Source organism: Capsicum annuum, chromosome 4 (assembly GCF_002878395.1).
Source record: "Capsicum annuum cultivar UCD-10X-F1 chromosome 4, UCD10Xv1.1, whole genome shotgun sequence".
NCBI lineage: Eukaryota > Viridiplantae > Streptophyta > Magnoliopsida > Solanales > Solanaceae > Capsicum > Capsicum annuum.
In genome coordinates, this window is record NC_061114.1 from 45,060,081 (window position 1) to 45,082,857 (window position 22,777).

Below are 22,777 nucleotides of genomic sequence, written 5' to 3' on the forward strand. Positions count from 1 at the left end.
TATAGCCCAAAATCATATCTAAGAGGGAATAACATCTCTATAGGCTAAACATCACATCTATGAGGGAATAATATCTCTATAGGCCAAACATCATATCTAAGAGGGAAAACATCTCTATAGGCCAAATATCATATCTAAGAGGGAATAACCTCTCTTAGGCTAAGCATCAAGTTTAGAGAGTAGCATCTCTATAGGCCAAGTAACGTATCTAGGAGAAATATTTTCTCCAAATGTCCAATATCACTTCCACAAGGAGTATTATAGCCATAACTCAAAATCCATAATCCAAGAATATCACTATAAGTTACTAAGTCACGAAGTAACCTTATACTAAGGTTTATTAGCCTCATTTATACCTAAAATCTGTGACTAAGCCCACAAGGCTAACACAAGTCTTTGGCTAAGTGGGCCGGACGATCCCACTTCTAAACCTCAATTTCCACAATTAGGCACACCATGCCCCAAACTATGATAAGGTATCTAGTTCAACTTCTAGATATAAAAAATAAGCCATATTCAAGCTTAAAATAGGATTTTTAACTAGAAACAAGGGTACTCAAGTTATATACAATTCATGCATCAAATGCTAAAACCACATCCCAAACATGGAATTACATCATATATGTTCTACAAACTAATCTTACGAGGGGAAAGGCGAGCGAATTCTAAGAGGTTAAAAACATACCATCTTACGAGTCCAAAACCCTCGTCTAATCCCCAAACATCAACAATCAAGGCTAAATTATCCTATTTATAATCAAGTTAAACATTCATATTCACATGCAATATATATCACACATCATCTATGAAGAAGAGTGGTAGGAGCTTACCTCAAGGAAAAACTGCAACACCTCACTTCATCCACCACATTCTCATCTTTACTACCCAATCCCTAAAATGCCATTACACTATCAAAATCATAATCTACTTATCAATACAAGTCTAATGAAATCCATATTGCACTATTGTGCTTTGGGTCCAAAAATGACACCAAAATCCAAAATGGGTCCCACAAATGGAAAATGAGTTTTCGAGGCCAACCCAATGTTCCCACAAGAACAAGGAATCATAACCCTCAAGAAATAGATGAAAACTAAGCATACTTTGGGATAAAATCAAGCCCTAAACTAAATTTGGATTTTGGGCCCAAACTAAGAAATTCAAGCATGAATTCAAAGGATTCTTACCTTCGATTTGAAGATAATCGAGATAAAAGATGATAATCAAGCTCCCAAGTCACCCACCATGACCAATTTATGATTAGCACACCATATTAGGGTTTCTAGGTCTCACTGGAGGAAGAAGATGGCTAATTGTTATCCAAAATAAGTATTTAAATAGCCCTTTCTAGGCCCTTAGTTAGGGCAATCGCGAACGCACGCGTGTTGCGATCACGTTCATCACAATAGAGATTATCCCTCTGTGATCGCGGTATCCCCTCCTACATCGGATGATAACTGAAAGTTTTGGCCAGTGCCTCAGGATGCATCAGAAATCTAATTTTTGCAAATGAAATATGTAACCACACTAAAATCGATGTTTCGAACGCGTTGGTGAGGTTGGATTTTCAATTTGAAGTCATTTCAACCAAATATGGGTCCCACACCTAATCTTTCAAATTTTCAAATTTTCGATTGATAGGTCGAAATAAGCTCGGATGCATTGGCACCCAAATCAAAAGCTCTACCTAGCCTAAATCGATATTCTGAATCTGCTGGTATTGTCAGAATTCGCATCCGAGATTATTTCACTAAAGTTTTTATCCAGTGGACATATGGAACTAACGAAGACTTCTCAATAGGAAATTAGATCTAAAAAACAAATAAACTGCTCGGTTACCGAACCATCGGTCCTAACAAGTCATAAATGACTTGGGAAAGCTATGGAGAAGCTCAAGCAGTGAAGATAAGCAAAAATATGAAAGACGACCAGAAGGGTCATTATAATATCCACTACTAAAAGAACTTTTGTCCCTGAAAGTCAACAGACAGAAAGAATCTCAAAAGTTTGAAAGGATGAGATATTGGGCCCGTATGCTCCCAACATTACTTCCCAGGTAACCTTAATGAAGAGAGAACACTTACAAGGGATTTCGCCACAAGTATCCCTTTTTCAACCAACACTCCCACTCTACTTCAAAATAGTCAAAACTCAACTTAACCACTAACTGGCCTCAAACTGAACCAAGAAGGCTGAGACACGCATATCTGAACCACAACACGTTGATACCATCTTTATATCTGCATAAATTAATAAAGAAAAATCCGAGCCAAAGACAACCGAATTCATGAGTCATGCCACCAAATCCAAATCCAAATATACATTCCCTTTACCATTTTGCACCTGGTATACACTCCAAGCTAAGAGGAAAATCACCCGAGTCTAGCCCACACAGTCTCATCATGAAGAACTCAAAGAACTGAAGCTGACCCGTTGAAAGTTCATACGACAAACATGTTAATAAGCTAATAAGGCACTATTTGGGCACACAAATGGATATTATCGAGGAATGCAACCCATGCCAATGCGGCAACCAGTTCGGATGAAAATTAAACTAAATTCTTAAAATCCAAGGTATAACTACTTTTCAATGAATATTCCACTCTAGGATGTCTTATCCATTGAGAATGAAGTCATACTAAACCCCAACTCGAATATATTACTCCTACTGATTAAATCATACATAATTCCCAAAGAAAACTAAAACTCTAAGTCAAGACTAAAATAACCAATATAGGGCCCACAAGCTATCATTCGAGCACTTAACAACTATAATCCATCCAAAGTCCGTAAAACCGAATAGGCAACTATGGAGTAGGCTCAACCAGCCTATAAACGAAGTTTGAACAATGAAAAGTCTAAATAAAAGCTGCATGTAAGCTCTATAACACCAAGATAAATTCTTAATACCAATGCTGAATCATTCGGTCTCAACTATATAAACCATAAATAAAAATAGGTAGGCATTAATGCTCTAAAATCTATCATACTTCCAAATTGCCATTCCAAGGAGTCAAATCCAAAACTAAGCCAATAAGGCTATATCAATGCCAACTATCTCAAATTGATTGTAGTATCTAAATCTGAAATATCCGAGATAAATCATACTAAGCAACATTTAAGATATATCTAAAGAGCAAAATTACCATAGGATAACCACTGACTGATAACACAAACAACTATCTCTGTATTAATTAGAGGGCACGAAATATAATTGCAAAATAAAATTCATGCCTAAGGATGAATCACTAGCTAAAAATGCAAATAACCCACTCCGTATCCATTGGAGGGCATGAACTATCAAAGCTTACTCAAAAATTTCTCAAGGTTGTAAACCACACCAGTATGGAAAAAACTCTAGCAACTCAAAAGTGCAACTTAAGCCAACAATTAATCAATCTAACACTCCACCTCAGCAAGGAATAGCCACAGTCACATATCATCAAGGTGAAACACTCCACCAAGCCCTATTAGTTCGAACAAACACTGAAATAGGGATTTTCCAAATCCACCCAAGTAGGACAGTCATATCAATCTATCCAAGAATCACTTCATCCTAGAAGAAATATACCAATCTCGAAACCAAGTTTAAATCCAAGACTACCACCAGAAAATAAATAACTCAAGATGAAGAATTTCTAATTTGCTAGCTCAAGAAGCGATCACATAAATGATACCTTCCTTCAACTTTCCAACTCCACTAGACAAAACTATATCATAACAACACAGGAGTATCAATCTCCACACTAACAATAAGGAAAGCCATCACAAGGGAACGAGCCCAAGAAGCCTATGAGATGAATCTACTATATCTCAACATTAATATCAAAATCACTATCAGGCGTTGAAATAGCCCTAAACAAAGAACAGACCTCAACTGGTCCATCTCAAAAATGGGTTATACAGGAAAGGATAGCCAAAATAAAAGCCTTTGCAGCCCAGGAGGCAAGTCTAAGAATCTCAAACTCAAAAATGGACAACATAACTAAATGCTGACTCAAAAACCGCACAAAACGATGGAAGGTAAACTTAACTTCAATATCACAATTCATTCTCAAATCGATCTAATACAGCTAACCAAGAGGGAACATAGTCAAACTCCCCACGCTAGGGAAAAGAAATCATCAAATTAGGCTATATCTACTCAAGCCACCGAAATATCATAAGAAAATAAAAGTCTAATTAGATAACACTAGTCTATACAGCTACCCAGCAAAAGTTAATTACATTAATTAAAAACATCAAGTAATAACATCAAGTGATATCAATAACCTCACGCAGTGGTAATAATCACAACAACAATATCAATATCAATATAATGAATAGGTGGTACCGAAATGAACATCAATATCATATAGCACTCCAGGTCCACAATATGACTAATGTTTCAAGATAAATAGGACTCAAACCCAAAAAACTACACCTATTGAGGAAAATATCAATATAGATTTACTCCATCTACTGCTACAAGAAATAAACCACAGAGTAGTAATATAATCATGAATCTAATAACCAAGTCACATAATCATCAATATTAATTCATCAAGGCATATAATCACCAATTGTTATGAAAACCCTAATACACATAATAAGAGATAAAGATAGGAAATATAAGCACACCAATTATGAAAATATCCCTAATCACATGACTAGCGACCATAGGGAGAATATATCTGAACAGGTCCAACTCAGATCGATGGACTAAATCATCAACTAAGGTACCATACACACTATCTCCAACTAAAGATTCCACAACATCATGAGAATGATCTGAATAAGTTGAATGACTAGATATCTTATGTCAAGGATAGTCCCTAGACTAATAGTCGATCTCTCAGCAGTCGTAGCAACTCCTGAAGCATCAATAAAGAGAGATCACAAACTGAGCCTAAATGGTTAGCCAACTAATGCTGAGAGAAATCCATAAAATTATATTCATACTTATGAAATGACAACCCATCTCAAAAACTCTAGGCTAGCGGGGAATACATGCAAACTTTAGCTGATCATCTATCTCATACCTGGGGTATTCTCTAAACTAGTGTCTCATCAAGACACAACAAAACCAGGATCTTGGAATACTTTAAGATACTGCCCATCATAATCTAGAATGGTCTCCATGGCCCAAAGAACCATACCATACTCCGTAAGTCTGATTGGGAGTCTGCTCACTATGATCATCATGACTAATATAAGAACTACTCATCATATGGAATACAATCTGTGTAGTGCTGATATGCTATACTTCAAGTTTAACTCTACCGGAAGAATTCTCACCCTCGGATAAAATACCAATAGCAATATAATAATGGAATGCCTCTCGCCACCATTTCCATAAGTCTTAATACCTTTTCTCTCTATGGTTATCTCATAATCAATATCCTAATAAAAAAAGATTCAGCTCCTATCCAGTGCTCTAATACCAAATGGAGTGACAATGCTAACCCTCTAACAATCCATACACCAAAGTCTGACTCATAAGGATGTAGCATATAAAAATGCCTGGACCACACTAAAAATCCAATCTCATACTCAAAACTAGTAAAAACCCTCGATGAACACCAATAGACCCAACTCTGTTCTGAGGTCTACTTGATAAATCAAGTGGTATCTATGGCTGAGAGGAATCTATAACATGACTAGAATTCTTAATGCTAAACCTCAAAGGTGGAAGTATTCATGAGCTTTACTGAGCCTAAGCTGGCCCAAATCCTTTTAGCTGCCGTCGAAGATCTTTGATATCCATCCTCGACTCTCGAGTTTGATGCTGCACTAAAACTCTAGAAATACATATTGAATCTTGTCCACATCTATTGATAATGTTGCATCATCCTTTGAGGATAAAATAGAGTTAAAGAATATATTTGAGGTTCATCGAAATGCGAATATATGATAAGAACGTAAGAAGTGAATTTCTTAAAATGTCACTGTAGCCACCCAAATATAGGTTACGGATGACTCCGCACTGATCCACAGGACTCTACTAGACACTTAGATCTTGTACTAATACACCGATAAAACCTAGCCTCTGATACCAATTTGTCACGACCCAACTTCTCATGTCATGATGGCGCCTACCATAACCCAGTAGTAGGCTAGACAACGCATAATCCAGAATGGCTAGTAACAAACTACTCAACAATAAAAGGAAGAGAAGGTGGAATAAATGAGATAAAGATCAATACATAAATAGAATCCCAAAACTTGGTGGTATTAGTACAAGAGCTTCTAATATACTATAAGCATAAAAATGAAATATTAAGAGAAGTACACTGATATAACTTATCTCCAAACACAACATAAATACTAGCGTAATACATAAGAGAAAGATAAGTAATACTCCAAACATCAGGATCTCACTCAAAGTCTCTGAACCATGGCTGCTCTGCATGATGCACACATCAATGATGATGAATCGTACTATGATCTGCAGGCCACAGAAGTGTAGTATGAGTAACAAATAAATAGTACTCAATAGGCAACTGCCAACTGAGCTCCAAGGATAAAGAAAATATATACAACACATAAATAGAATGAAACTGCATACAAGAGTCCAGAAATTAAATAACAAGTCAATGAGATAATAAGAAACAATGATCCTAATCATGTCCAAGAGTCTAACATAATAAGACTAAGGAAGTATTAGGGTGAACTATTTTATTCCAGCTATATTCAATATATGAAAATGCTATACCGTATATCCCAGGTTAATATACGAATAAAGATCGATAGAAAGATATGTAGTAATATACAAGGTGAAGAAACAACTATACAGTATGAACAACAACGGAAGGGATACGACAGTACCTTAGCTTTATATAGCTATATATATACATATAAACATAAAGTCATCTCAAAGTATAACCTAGATCATTATATCCTCATTTTAAGACCTTATTGTAATACTACTAGGATTTAATACTATCAAACTTAGGGTTTCTAATCCACATGACTAGACATGAAATATTATGCATAATAATACAATCATAAGATAGAAGAGGTCGAGGACATACCTTAAATCCTGATACCAGATCAATGACCAATCTATCATAAGCATGCCATAATAATGATCATAACAATAATAATAATAATATCAATAACAACATGAATAACAAGCTACTCTGGACAACCAAATACATAGATGAACCTCTTCATGCTCCCATCGCTCAGACCCAGAAGGTTTAGTCAGCATACAATAACATAAGGCATATTCTTCACTTATATCTATGCAATTATCCCATACTGGCTGATAGACATTAGTGCATACTGGTGATAAGCAATACTGCATACAGGAATGAATGCAAGGTACACAATTACTATCACAATTCATCATAATTGTCATCACCATGGCCATCTTCATCGCAATCAACCTCCGTCCTTGCCAGGTATCAATATGTCATCATAATATCCTTTGGCCTTATCGGGTATCAATATATCATCATAATATCCTCCGATTTTTTTGGTTATCAATATCAATATTAGAGTATTCTCCAGCGTTATAGGGTATTAATATCATCATAATAGTATCCTCCAACTTTGACAGGCATCAATATCATCACAATAGGATCCTTCGGCCTTGTCGAGTGTCAATATCATCATAATAGTATCCTCCGACTTTGTTGGGTATCAATATCCTCACAATTACCATTACTGAATAACGTATAATAATATTCTCATAAATATAATCAAATCACCATAAAATATCTATCTAGTCAATACTTCCCAACTACTCGTTATTAGCAAACCAATGCTTATTATAATAAAACCAATAGTTTACTAGTCATCACATGAACTCTAGTTATTAGCCTAAAAATTATCCTTCATATAATCCTTAATCATGGGATAGCACCTAACCATTATTAATTAAGTAGCCAATACCTAATATCTAGTCAAGGTTTATCACTACACCGCAATCTCTATTTATCCACTATTCATCATTATTAACTAGTCATCCTATGCCCGATAATTATTATTAGTTAACACATTACCAAGCATCATCTAATTATATTTTATTTACTAACACCATTCATTAACTAGACGTCATTTACCAATAATTTATCCTTATTATCTAGTCATCTCTTATCACTAACATTGCTTATTATATAGCCTTACTAAGGCACAACTCCTCGTTTAACAAATAATTGATACAAAAAACTTAGTCATCAATATCACTAATCTTCACCTATACTAAACTTGATATCATTATTAGTCATGTATCAACCATCGCTAGCTCCCATATTTCAAATACGAAAGATTCATTAACTAATACATTAGATTCCTAGCCACTAAGTGTTATAGTCCCCTAATAGACAACTATCTACCACAAAGCTTAACCCTTAATTAGGTAGACCAATCATAAGATTATATTTTATTGAGACTCATATCAATTACCGATATAATAATCATGAATGTACTATATCTAGGCATATTAAGAAACACACATCTTTCTTCATTTCATATTAGAGAGATGTGTATATAAATATATATACATATATGTATTCATAATGGTAATCGCATTCTTTACAATGATAAACACTTCTCAGATAACCAATCATTATCATAACACAACCCTTAGCCCAATAATATATTCAAAATAATCACAACATCATAATCATAGTAGTAGGCCCATATACATTTCCTGGACTCATATCAATAGTCATATTTATAAGCCATAACATATCTCTGATCATATTACATATGGAGGAATATCACATATAAGAGGCATAATATCATAAGCATGTAATCGTCTCTTACATAGGAGACATCTCACATCTTAGAGCCATAATATCAATAAATATGTAATTGTCTACAAGATATCTCATATCAATAGGTCATATATCATGACTATGAGGAATGTCATCTCTCTAAGCCAATAATTATATCTAAGAGGAATATCATCTCTATAGCCCAAAATCATATCTAAAAGGGAATAACATCTCTATAGGCGGAATAACATCTCTATAGGCCAAACATCACATCTATGATGAAATAATATCTCTATAGTCCAAACATCATATCTAAGAGGGAATAACATCTCTATAGGCCAAATATCATATCTAAGAGAGAATAACATCTCTATAGGCCAAGTAACGTATCTAGGAAGAATAACTTCTCTAAATGTCCAATATCACTTCCACAGGGAGTATCATAGACATAACTCAAAATCCACAATCAGGGGAACATCACTGCAAGTTACCAAGTCATGAAGTAACCTTATACTAAGGTTTATTAGCCTTATCTATACCTATAATCTGCAACAAAGTCCATAAGGCTAACACAAGTCTTGGCCTAAGTGGGCTAGACGATCCCACTTCTAAACCTCAATTTTCACAATTAGGCACACTATGCCCCAAACTAGGCTAAGGTATCTAGTTCAACTTTTAGATGTCAAATAAACCATATTCAAGCCTAAGATAGGAATTTTAACTAGAAACAAGGGTACTTAAGTCATATCTACCCAAATTATGGTTTCAAGACTACCACACTAGCCCAATAAGGTTAAATATACAATTCATGCTTCAAATGCTAAAATCCTATCCTAAACATGAAATTACATTATATCCATACTAAAAACTAATCTAACTAGGGGAAAGAAAAGAGGATTCTAAGAGGTTATAAGCATACCATCTTACGAGTCCAAAACCCACATCTAATCCCCAAACAACAACAATCAAGACTAAGTTATCCTACTCATAGTCAAGCCTAACATTTATATTCACATCCAATATATATCACAAATCATCTATGAAGAAGTATTGATAGTGGCCTACCTTAAGGCCAAATTGCAACACCTCACTTCATGCACTATATGCTCATATTTACTTTACAATCCCCAAAATGCCATTATACTATAAAAACCAAAAGCTACTCATCAATACGAGTAATGACACCCATATTGCACTAATGTGATTTGGGTAAAAAACAACACCAAAACCCCAAGTGGGTCTCACATATGGAAAATGAGTTTGAGGCCAACCCAATATGGGAGTTCCTATATAAACAAGGAATCATGACCTGTAAGACCCCATAAGGTTCTATCCCATTTAGGTACTTTATAGCATCCTAAAAGAGGTCCTAGACTAAAAAAATTCAGCCAAGTGTTGACACAGTCTCAATTTTTGGCCTTGATATTTCAATGGTTTTATTTTCGATCTTTTTGGTCGTACATAGTCGATTTTTAAATTGATTCATGATTAAAGTTATCTATAGGTCATCTCGATTTAGTTTCAGAATTTTTGGACATCGTTTAAGACATATTTGGATAACTAATACAGCAAGACAATGCGATTAGGACACATCACGTTAGCTATCATGTCGTCCTCATCGACATGGCGCGTCGGTAATCACGTTGATACCATCGACATGGTGTATTGATTATCGCATCACTGGGCATATTTTTTATATTAAGTAATAGATTTGTAGGGGTAATTAGGTTATTTCCCCCTTATATTATTCAACCATAACACAAAATCAAGCCTCCCAAAGAGAAAAATTCACTCATTATTTTACAAATTCTCTCAAGATCAAAACCGTAGTTCATCAAGTTAAAGATCAAGTCTTAAGAATTCTATAAAAATTCTCATGAATTCAACAAGCAAGGTATGTATAGGTGTTCATCCTTGGGTTCCTTCTACCCTTGGAGTTTAAGAATCTTTCTTTAAAATTTAGATTATGATTTACATTCTTGAATAGAATTGTATTCATGTGTGTGTTATTGTGTGGGATTTCAAGCCAAGAATATTTTGAGTTTCATGTGAATTAACTAGAATGTATGTTGATTTATGCAACCCTTAAGTTAAATCCTTCAATTGTGGTGTTGAATGTGGTAGTCAAGATAATCTTATATTATTCATTCTCATGTACAAGAGTTATGTATCCTAAGTGTTGGACAAAATGTCTATGTGAAGGAATTGTGCATGATAACTTATGTGTGATGCTTTTAAGGTTGAGATATGTTTCCATTATCTATGCAATCGAGTCCTGGGGGTATCAAATACCCAAAATTTAGCTGTTGTCTTGTTTTACCGAGTCTATAGAATGAATTTAGTTATACCATGAGCGAGATCACTCTGTCAGTTAATATTGTCAAGTGTCAGTTCAGTCAAGCCTAGTATAGTCTAGTGATCAGTTCAGTGTCGATTTAGTTAGGAGTAGGATTCAACACCAATCGAAACTAGGGATTGGGGCATTCCTGACAGCAGAGGGTTTGACCCTTAGTAGTAGTCCCTGTATTACAGAACTACATAGCCAACGTAGGGTAAATTATCTTCCTGCCATACTAGGGTTGATGTAACCATATACATCTCATGAGTCTTCTTACCAGATTAGGGTTGATCCAGCTCCTGTTAGTAACCCGTGGCATGGTGCTAACACCCTTCCAACTAGGGTTACAGTTTGGACCCCAAATCAATTTATAATCGGGGTATTTCTATTAGATGATAACTCCCACAATTATAGTTTTAGTATTCATTATTCTGTATTCAATATTCAGTATTCAGTATAGAACTCAGTTTAGTTCTACACAAACATAACTTTTAGCTATCAGTAATCAGTTATCAAAAACTTAGTACTACAACTTCAAAACAATTTAGATAGATAATATATGCTTGGTATTGCATGTTTAGTACTTACAGTAGTCCCAGTCTTGCATATACGCTCTTCCAGTTACTTCATGATAATTAGTTGTAATACTCATGCACATAAACCATATATATTAGCCTAACCTTACCTAGCATACCAGTATATTCAAAGTACTGATGTATACTTTTTTTGCGTTATGATGGTTTATATCATAGGTTCAGATGCTCGGGTTCCTGACCGTACTTGGACAGATCAGTCTATTAGCACCAGTTGCAGTAGTGAGTCCTCATTCATTGAGGATATGACACTTATTTAGTCATTTTATTATTTATAGTATTTCAGTATTTTAGTTACTTTCAAACAGTATTTGGAGTTAGTTGGGGCCTATCCCATCAACTCATTTTATTCAGATATTAGAGGCTTTCAGACACTTTCAGTTAGAAGTTATTCTATAGATGCACTCAGTATTGACTTAGTTGTTGAACCTTATGGTCTTTTTAGTTATACTTTCGTATATGTTTTCATAATTATTATTCAGTGCTCATAGCAGGTACCAGTCTCGGGGTGTTACAAATATGGTATCAGAGTCTAAGGTTCTAAAGTATCCTAGGAAGTCTGAAATCCATATCAAGTAGAGTTTTGTATATGAGAGTATAGAGTGCCACACTGATGGACATGAGGCTACGAGATGTTTTTAGGAAAAGTTCCCTTCTTTCAGTGTTCATATTGTGCGAATGAGCATGAGCTCAAGTTAAAATCTCTGTCTAATCCAACTTTTCCTTTCATTTACAGAATGTTCCTCCTAGAAAGACCAACAAAAGGAGAATTGGGAACCAGCCAACATGTCCGCTCATTCAGAAAAATCCCCTGAATGAGCACATTTCTTACACAAAATTCAGAGCAGCTTTCTCCACCCTAGCCCATTCTATGGAAACTCAGAATGTTCAACCAACTGCTGTTCAAGCCAACTAGTAGCCAATACTGCTTTAGCTAAAATTTGAGACTTCACCTGAATAAACCCTATTTCATTTTCAGGGTCTAAGTCTAAAGAGGATCCACAAGAATTCCTCGACATAGTGCAGAAGGTAACAGATATTATAGGGCCAACCACAAGTGAGAGTGCCTAGTTAGCTGCCTATCAGCTATAGGATGTGGCTCATACATGGTTTAAGAAGTGAAAGGTAGATAGGGGCACAGATGCAGGGCCTATAGAATGGGAAAAGTTTGCTACTGCTTTCTTAGTTAAGTTCTTTCCATTGGAGTTGAGGGAGGCTAAAGTATTAGAATTCATCAACCTAAAGTAGGGAAACATGAGTGTTAAAGAGTATTCCCTTAAGTTTACTCAGTTGGACAAGTATGCTCCTTATGTGGTAGCTGATAGCAGGTCTAAGATAAGCAAGTTTGTGTCTGGTATATCTGATAGTGTGGTCAAGATGTAGGACCTCAATGCTGATTAAGGAGATGGACTTGGCTAGGATGATGGTCTATGCTAAAAATATTAAGAAACAAAAAACTTAGAAGAAAGAGAGGGAGAACAAGAGGGCTAGAATAGGTAGCTTTAGTTTTGCTCAGCCAAATTTAGAAGGTGGTAACCATCCTCAGTTCCACCTAAAATCTTCAGTCCTAGCTCTATCTTTATCTAATGCACCGATGCCTAAATTTAGGAATAATAATAAGGATAGGGCACCAGGCTCTATATCTCAAGGTAGTGTGAACAGTGCCCGAATAAATCCTCTTTGTCAAAAATTTAGCAGAAATCATCAAGGTGTCTGCAGGGTTGGAAGCAATGTGTGTTTTGGGTATTGTAAGCCAGGCCATAGGATTAGAGTATGTCCTCAGGTGGGTTCACAGTGTCAGCATAATCATCCCCCAGTTTAGTTTGGTCTCTCATCTCAGCGGGGTACCGCTTCTAGTGTCACCAGTAGGCAGCGCCCAAATAGGCTCTACGCACTTTAGTCCTAACAGGACCAGGAGGGTTCTCCTGATGTAGTTACTGGTACGTTGTAAGTCTTTCACTTACATGTTTGTGCTTTCTTAGATCCTAGAGCTTCTCTATCTTTTATAACTCCTTACATAACCGTCGACTTTAGAGTTAATCCCTAAATCCTAACAATGCCTTTCTTTGTCTCTACCTTAGTAGGTACATCTATCATTGCCCAACGGGTATACAGAAACTATCCGGTTATGGTGTCTCAGAAAGTTACTTCAACAAACCTTGTAGATCTAGAGATGACAAATTTTGATGTCATTCTCAAAATGGATTGGTTCCATTTATGCTATGCTTTATTTGAATGTAGAAACAAAGTTGTCTATTTTCAGTTCTCGAAAAAACTTATCCTAGAATGGAGGGGTAGTACCACAACACTTAAGGTTCAACTTATTTCATACCTTAGAGCAAAAAAATGATATCCAAGGTGTGTATTTACCATATTATTCTAGTTAAAGAATCTAGTTTCGAGACTTCTAATCTTGAGTTAGTTCTAGTCATAAGTGAATTTCTAGATATGTTTCCCGAAGATCTACTCCGAGTTCCTCCCCAAAAGGAAATTCACTTCGAAATAGACCCCCTTCCCGATACTCAGCCCATTTCTATTCCACCATAAAAAATGGCTCCATCTAAACTTATAGAGTTGAAGGAATAATTGAAATATCTCCTAGATAAGGGATTCATCAAGCCCAACTTATCTTCTTGGGGTGCGCCATTTCTATTCATGCAAAAGAAAAATGATTCTCTTAGAATGTGTATAGACTACCGATAGTTGAACAAAGTCACCATCAAGAATAAATACCCACTTCCTAAAATCAATGACTTCTTTGACCAACTTTAGGGTGCCAGTTACTTTTCTAAGATAGACCTCAAATTCGGCTATCATCAGCTCAGAATAAGGAAATGTGACATTCCAAAAATAGCTTTCATAACTTGGTATAGTCACTTTGAATTTCTAGTCATGTCATTTGGTCTTACCAATGTCCTAAAAACTTTCATGGACTTGATGAAATGGGTGTTCAAGTAGTACTTGGATATATTTGTCATAGTCTTCATCGATGACATTCTTGTTTACTCCCGCAGTGAAAATAATCATGCAGACTATCTCAAAATAGTATTGCAGACTCTCAAAGCCTATTAGTTGTTTTCCAAATTTAGTAAATGCAAAGTTTAGCTAAGGTCGGTAGATTTCCTTGGTCATATAGTTTTTGGTGATGGCATTAGAGTTGATCCTCAAAAGACCGAAGTAGTGAGAAACTGGCCCAGACCCATCTCTTCATCAAATATCAGGAGTTTTTTGGGTTTGGCTGGATATTAATGATGGTTCATTGAAGTATTTTTGTCTATTACATCCCTCATGTCTAGGTTGACTCAAAATAAAGTTAAGTTTCAGTGGTCAGATTCTTATGAGAAGAGTTTTGAAGAGTTGAAGACTTACTACAACTCGGTTCAGATGGATTTGTTGTATATTGTGATGCTTTTATAGTTGATTTAGGGTGTATTTTGATGCAGAGAGGTAAGGTTGTGGCCTATGCCTCTATATAGCTTAAGCCCCATGAAAAGAATTATCCCGCCCATGATCTTGAATTAGTAGTTGTTATGTTTCCCTTAAAGATTTTGAGGCACTATTTGTATGGGGTGTATGTTGATGTATTCACAAACCACAAAAGCCTTTAGTATGTATTTTCACAGAAAGTCCTGAACTTGCGTCAGAGAAGGTGGTTAGTGTAACGCCCCGAGTCTGGTACCTCGGACGCTACACGGTGCTCATAATCCTGAAGAACCACAAGCTAACCCATGATTGGTACCTGCTGCAATAACTAAGTAATAATATTTTATAATATAGAATAATGGGATGAAATTCAATAAGGTTCAAAACTGTAATACTGATAAAGAGAAATGATAATATCTAACAAAATATTAGAATTTGAAATTCTGAATACAGTTTGAAAAACTAATTTGAAAAGCCTCTAAAACTGTCTGAACTGAGGAGTTGATGGGACAAGCCCCCAACTAACTCCAACTATTAAAATAAAATAAGATAGTGAATGAATAAATATGTCCCTGAACTATGAGGACTCACCACTGCTCTGTCTGCTGAAAGTCTGATCTACTAAGGGTGCTCTGTAGCCCGTACGTCTAAACCTATGGTATAAAACACCATAGTACAAACGAAAAGTATGCGTCAATATCTGTGAATGTACTATTACACAAAGTGAGGTAAGGCTGAATGTAAGGGTTTATATGAATGAACAATAACAACTGAATAACATGAGTATGACTGAATGAGAGTACATGTATGAATACGTGAACTATAGCTGAGATCATAATAATGTTGAATACTGATTCTGAAAACCGATTAACTGATGTCACAGATAACTAATATAAAGCTTACTGAGTGACTGTGTCTGACAGTCCTATTTTTAATGGAACTAGATGAGTTTTGTACTTAGCTGAGTGACTGTATCTAACAGTCCTAAAATCTATAGAACTATTTGTATTCTTTACTGACGACTGAGACTGAGACTGTGGGAGCCAATTATCTATCCAACATGCCTCTTTCTGAACTATTTCGGGTCCAACCTGTAACCCCAGTTGGATGAGTGTCAGTACCGTGCCACTGGTAAAGACAAGCTGTGAGTTAACCCTCTCTGATAGGGAGCTATTCTATTAACCCCTCACTGGTAGGAGAACTCAAATGAGATGTATTAACCCTAGACACGTAGGGTTATATCTCAACCTACGCTGGCTACGTAGTTTTAGAATGCAAGGATTATTTCTAAGGATCACACTCTCTACTGACGGGTAAGCCCCCATACCTGGGTTCACTCCATGCTGAATCCTGCTCCCAACAGAATAGACACTGGATTGATTTCTTAGTTCATACTAGGCTGGACTAATCTGTTACTGATTAACTGAACTAAACTGAGTTTACTGAGTTCTGTTGACTGATGTAATACTACTGAGTTCTGTTAGCTGACTGAGAATACTGAGGACTGAACTGAATACTAAATGGGTCTGGATTGATACTGAGTTTTCCTGAGTTTTGTAACTAAACTAGAGTACAGCTGATCGTGGCATGATTGAGATTATTCTGTAACTGACACTGACTCTAGGCAGCTAAATTATTAGGAATTAAATACCTCAGGACTCAATAGCATAAAAATAATTAGAATGACAATTCTTGAATACTTGACAATAGTCAACAACTCACAATACAATCTATGAGACATTTCATCAATCACTTGAAAGTCAAGAACTTTCACATGAACAGGAATGCATACTAACATATCATAATTTTATTAAACCAATCACATAAGCATTCCATCATACACATACAAGGTATAGCTTTAATATGGAAGACATTATGAATATGTGAGTATAACATAAGTTCATCGTTTAGACCACCAAAGTATCACAAAAGCACCATAGTCTCAATTTAGAATTTTATCAAACACATGGTAGGCGTAGCTTTTTACTTGGGCATGAACAATAATGCTAATATATCACGACTTCATAATTCAAGGGTTTCAATATAAGAGAATCAAAATTCAACTTACATGCTACCATAATATCAAGAAATACATAAAAATTTCAACTTGGAACACATACCACAACATCAAAATGATTACATTCAAACCCACAACATGGAAATCACAATTCATATTTTTAAAAGAAATTTCTTGAAATCCAAGGGTGGAAGGGACCCTTGGATGAACACTTTATATACCTTGTTAAAGAATTTCTGGAAATTAACGGTGGAATCTTGAGTCTTAATTTGAACTTTAAAAATCCTAAGGCTTGTTCTTGAGAGAAATTAAGAAAAAATAAGTTCATTTGCTTTCTAGGGTATTAAATTTCATGTTTTGGGGGCTGGGGGTTGGGGAAAAAACCCAAATACCTCTAAGAACGCGATCTTTTAATGACTAAAACTGGGTTACCGATGCATAGTTCGACGCAGCACGTTGATAGCATCGATGCGATAGTCAACTCATCGTGAAAATATCATGTTGACTCATAGGAATTTGACACTGGTACTTGGGAAAATATTAACCAACGTGATTCGCGATGCGGAGCACCAAGATCGCGTTGGTTCACTGATTTGGGATTCCGAAAGAGCTTCAAACGAAGTCTGAAAAATCTAAAACTTGTCTGGAAACACCTATTGACCTTATTTATCATGAATTAACTAAAAAATAGACATTTAAATAATATTAAGGTCACGAAATGAGATTTCCAACTTTCTGTAATACCCCATACATTTTCTAGCTAGAATCTATCCCTAGAATGTTAAGGGATAGCTTCCAAGATGAATATTATTTATTTTGTGTGGAATTTTTTATATTTAGACTTTCCATGAAAAAGGAAATTGAATTAGCTTTCCAATAATATAAGATTCGCTTAAATCCGATAACCGAGTAAGAAGTTATGTCTATTTTAAGTTCCATTGTAAAACATCATTATTTGGGCCCTTAGAGTATCGTGAAGAAGTGTAATATCACAATTTTCAAATTTTAGTGAGGCCCTCTGATATTCCCTATCCTCCTTGAACTTAAGAATACAAATTAAGGCTAAAAGCATAAGTTGAGGGTGATGGAAAGAGAAAGAAAGTGTAGTGATCCACGAAGTCATAAAAAGAAAAAGAACTTTCAAATCTAGCAAGTAGCACTTTGCTGTGAAGGAAAAGATAGTCCATCAAAAGAATGAGTTGCATAAAGCTTGAGGTAAGCATAAGAAGTGAGGAAAAAAGGTGAAAATACTTTGGGTAAACAATAAGAGACAAAGTGGGTAAAGTAACAAAAGACAAAGAAGTGGCCCAATAATCAAAAAGTGATGAGTATATGATGTAGAAGTTCAAGGAGGGTATAGCCTTATTGTCTTAGATTGCTATCCTACCTTACCCTACCCTAACCTACATTACAAGCTCAAAAAGCCCTTTTTGATTTCCAGCCAAGTGTGGTCATTGTAATGGCGATTAAAAATAGGGGTAAGCCTATGATATGTTACGTGTAACATAGAGAGTTCTTTGAGAGAGTGAGTGTTGCGGTTAAATTTCTTTATTGCATAATTGGTAACTAGGTGTCTGAACTTTTCTTTCTTGTGAGGGGGTATGTGAGCTAATTAAGGTTCGTGATGTTGTCATCTTCCATGCAATGAGATGAGAGGATGTATAACATGATTGTAGCTGGCTTGTGAGTCACTTGTATAGTGTAAGTAATTGTCACATAGTCGTCCGCCAAGATCCATTACATCCTTTGTCACTCTATTTTACAATGAGGGGTATTGTTAATACCTTTCTATCAATGTGTGAAATTCTTTTTATGGTAGCAACTACATTGGAGTCATCATGGTCATTGGGAACATAAATAAGGGCATACACTGAAAGGGTCTCATGGCAATAGATAGTGTTGTTTGGGGACAAGCAAGGCTCTATGTTTAGGGTGTTGATGTATGGTAATCCTATCACTTATTCGCACTAATCATGCATGCATACCACCATGTTTTGTATTATAAAATAAGGCATTATATGGATTTAGTTGCACTAACACTCATATTTTGCAGGTATGAAGTGGAAAAGGTGAGCATATGTGGAATAAAGCTAAAAAGGGAGAAATGGAAACAAAAGAAGTACAAGTAGAAACCTGAAGCAGTGAGCCTCCATTACTACGACCGCGGTCGCAATCAGTCCAGGTGGTAAGAAAAGTGTGGTCGCATAACCTAATTACAGTCACGTATATGCATTCGCGGACAAACAAATGCCATCGCGAATCAGTAGGAACAAGCCCAAGGGCATATTTTTAAAATGTCATGGACGAATCCAAAATCTTAGATAAGCAAAAACCCTTTCTTCTTTGGGTATTGCTTACCTCATAACATAGTTTTGAATTTCAAACTTGAAACCTTAATTGGGCAAGTGTGTAATTAACTTGGGAGTCTCAAATTTCATAGTTTCTTTATGAAGGATGAATGTTGGGGTTGACCCAAATGGTATTTTTCTATTTACTTTCTTTATGAGTAGCTAAGTAATTTTGTCTTGGGGTTATGTTGAACTAGAATGTAATTTTGTGTAGGTATTGTTGTGTTTGCATGGATTTTAGTTGTTAAGTACAAATTTCATCATTGCTTGAGCTTATGTGTTGGAATTTGATGGGCGAAAACTATAAATATCCAAATGGTTTTGAAGAGTAAAAGCTCTAAGCTCTAGAAACCCTTTGTCATCCTCAAAAGAGGGATTTAGTTGAATATTAGGTAACCCATAACATCCTTGAAAGAGGTGAACAACTAAGCCTATGGTTAACAACTCTTTGCAATCTTAGAAATAAGTGCTTAGGGAGTGTAAATCGTTCCAAGACCATCATACTAGAAATAAAGTTTCTTGGTTGAGGTTTTGGGTGGTTATATAAACTCCACACTTGTTAGGTGCTCGAAAGAGACAATGGGTGAAATTGTTGGGGTCTTATTGACTGGTTGACCTCCATGATCTTTGACCAAGCCTATCCATTAATTAACAACTAAATTCCATAATAAACCAACATTACCCCACATGCATTACCTCTAAGTATACATAATCCCAAGATTTCTCCAAACCATGAATTCAAATTAAAGATAGCATTTACCACGTATTTATTGAAGGTTGTGCTAAAAATTTTCAAACAATTCCCCTACTTAATTATACATGTTGTTTTCATTAGCATTTTGGATAACCTTATAGTTATTTGAGTACCCCTAGGTTTGATGTCCATAGCATTCACTCATTGAGAATCATCCCCAAGTTATATTGGGTTACTTGACAATGACTGCCTCACCACTCAATTATGGGAGTGAGTTGAGCGTTATCATGGTACATGGGAATCCCTCATGTTAATTGGATAATATGATCTATGGGTATATAGGAATCCCTTGATCTCAAAAAGGTTTGGCTGAGGACAATACTTGCAAGTTATAGTCAGTATGAATACACCACTAATAATGGCCTTGATAAATAATAAATGGATAATAGTTTGGTTTCTTGGTAATAGTTTTAATTGGGCTTAAAGGAGGGGGTCTATAGAAAAGCCATGAAGGTAGAGGGCTCGATTGTATTGAAATTGGAAACTCATTTTTGCCGATGTGAGGTTTCGTCCAAGTGACCATGTGTATGATGTCATACTTTATATTTTAGGGGATGTACCAGTCATCGTAGGTTTTTTTTCTGGTCGTGCGGCTTCATGCACTGGGGACCTTTCAACAGGGGGATCTGAATCCATATATCCCATGGGTGATTTTAGGACGACAAATCTACAAATCCCAGGTAAAGGTTTTAAATGGCATGCTAAACTTGGTTACCTTTTTCGGCATGGTTATATATATAGTTATGTATGTATGGTTTGTGTGAATATGGATTGTTTTATTAGGTTTTATAATTTGCATTACTTAATCCTTATCCTAAGTTCATTCTAGTGTTCACCCGCTAACCCATTTTTAGGCATCTTTATTCCCATGTGATGCAAAAATCGACTGTTTTACTCCTCCTGCTAAGCATTTGGACATTCTAAGGTTAGCTTTGGATTGAAGTGGTGAGATTACATCGATTCAAAAGGCTCCATTTCTTGGATGTTATTTCATACTATACATTATTTATGGATCTTAGTTTTGTCTATGGTAATGCCTTGAGTCTACACCCTTGACATCACACGGTGCTTAAGACCCCGAAGGATCACATACTAACACATGACTGGTACCTGTTGTGAGCACTGAATAATAATACTAAAAATATATATGTAGAAGTTAGGATGAAAATTCCATAAAGTTCATAAACTGAAAACAAATACTGAATACTGATAATAATACTAAAAAGCTAAAAATTATCTGAAATTGCCAAGTCCGAAAGCCTCTAACTATCTGAATGTGAAGTTGACGGGACAAGTCCCCAACTAACTCCGACTACTGAACATACTAAATCTGATGAAATGCTAAAATAAAATAATATCCTCGATGGATGAGGAGTCACTACTGAATCTGCTGCTGATATCTTGAGCTTCTAAGTACGATTAGGAATTCGTGCGTCAACCTATGATATGAGACATCATAGAGCAATTGAAAGAGTATGCGTCATTACTTTGAATGTACTACTATGCTAAGTGAGGTAGGCTAATATACATGGGTTGAAATGCATAAGATGATAACTGACTGAATGAACATCATGAGATAACTAGATGAAAGTACATGTAAAACTGTAACTACTGTTCATGCTAAATAAGCAGTATTATGCATATGACATCTGTCTGAATTATACTAAAACTGAAATACTAAGCTCTGGTAACTGAATACTGATAACTGAAAATTTAGATTGATACTGAAGTACTAAATTTTGATGGTTAGGTAACAAATAAAAGACTGACTTGGTTCTGTAGAATTGTCTGAGTTCTTTACTAAATTCTGAGACTGAATACTGATTACTCAGTATTCAATACTAAAACAGTAACTATGGGAGTGTTCATCTAACCGACAAATACCAATTATAGACTGAGTTGGGGTCCAACCAATGACATAGTTAGAAGGGTGTTAGCACTATTCCACGAGATACTAACAAAGCTAGGTCAACCCTAATCTTGCAAGAAGACTCATGAAATATATGTTTATGGTTGAATCAATCCTAGTCTAGAAGGATGGTGACTTACCCAATGTTGGATACATAGTTTTTTAACGCAAGGACTCCTGCTAAGGGTCAAACCCTCTGCTGGCAGAAATACCCCCATCCCTGGGTTCGCTTCATGCTGAATCCTACTTCAAATTGAATGGACACTGAACTGTCTGCTAGACTGTACTAGGCTTGACTGAACTATTACTGATCATGTTTACTGACTGAACTAGACTAAATTCACATAGTTCTGATAACTGACTGAGTACTATTGTTCTTAATCTTTATTTGGACTTTTAAATATCTATTACAACTAAGTAAACAACTAGATTTCTGGTAATAAATACTCCAGGACTTGATAGCATAAATGATAAAACATATCAAATCTTGAAAGCATAGCAATAGTCAATTATTCATAATTTATTCACTGAGGCAATTTTTCAAACACTTGGAGGTCATGAATGAGAACACGTGCTAACATATTAGGATTACACTATTCAATACACATGGACACTCTATCAAACACTTGGGGAGCATGATTGTTATACATAATAATGAACAAGACATAAGCATAATGACTACAAATTAAA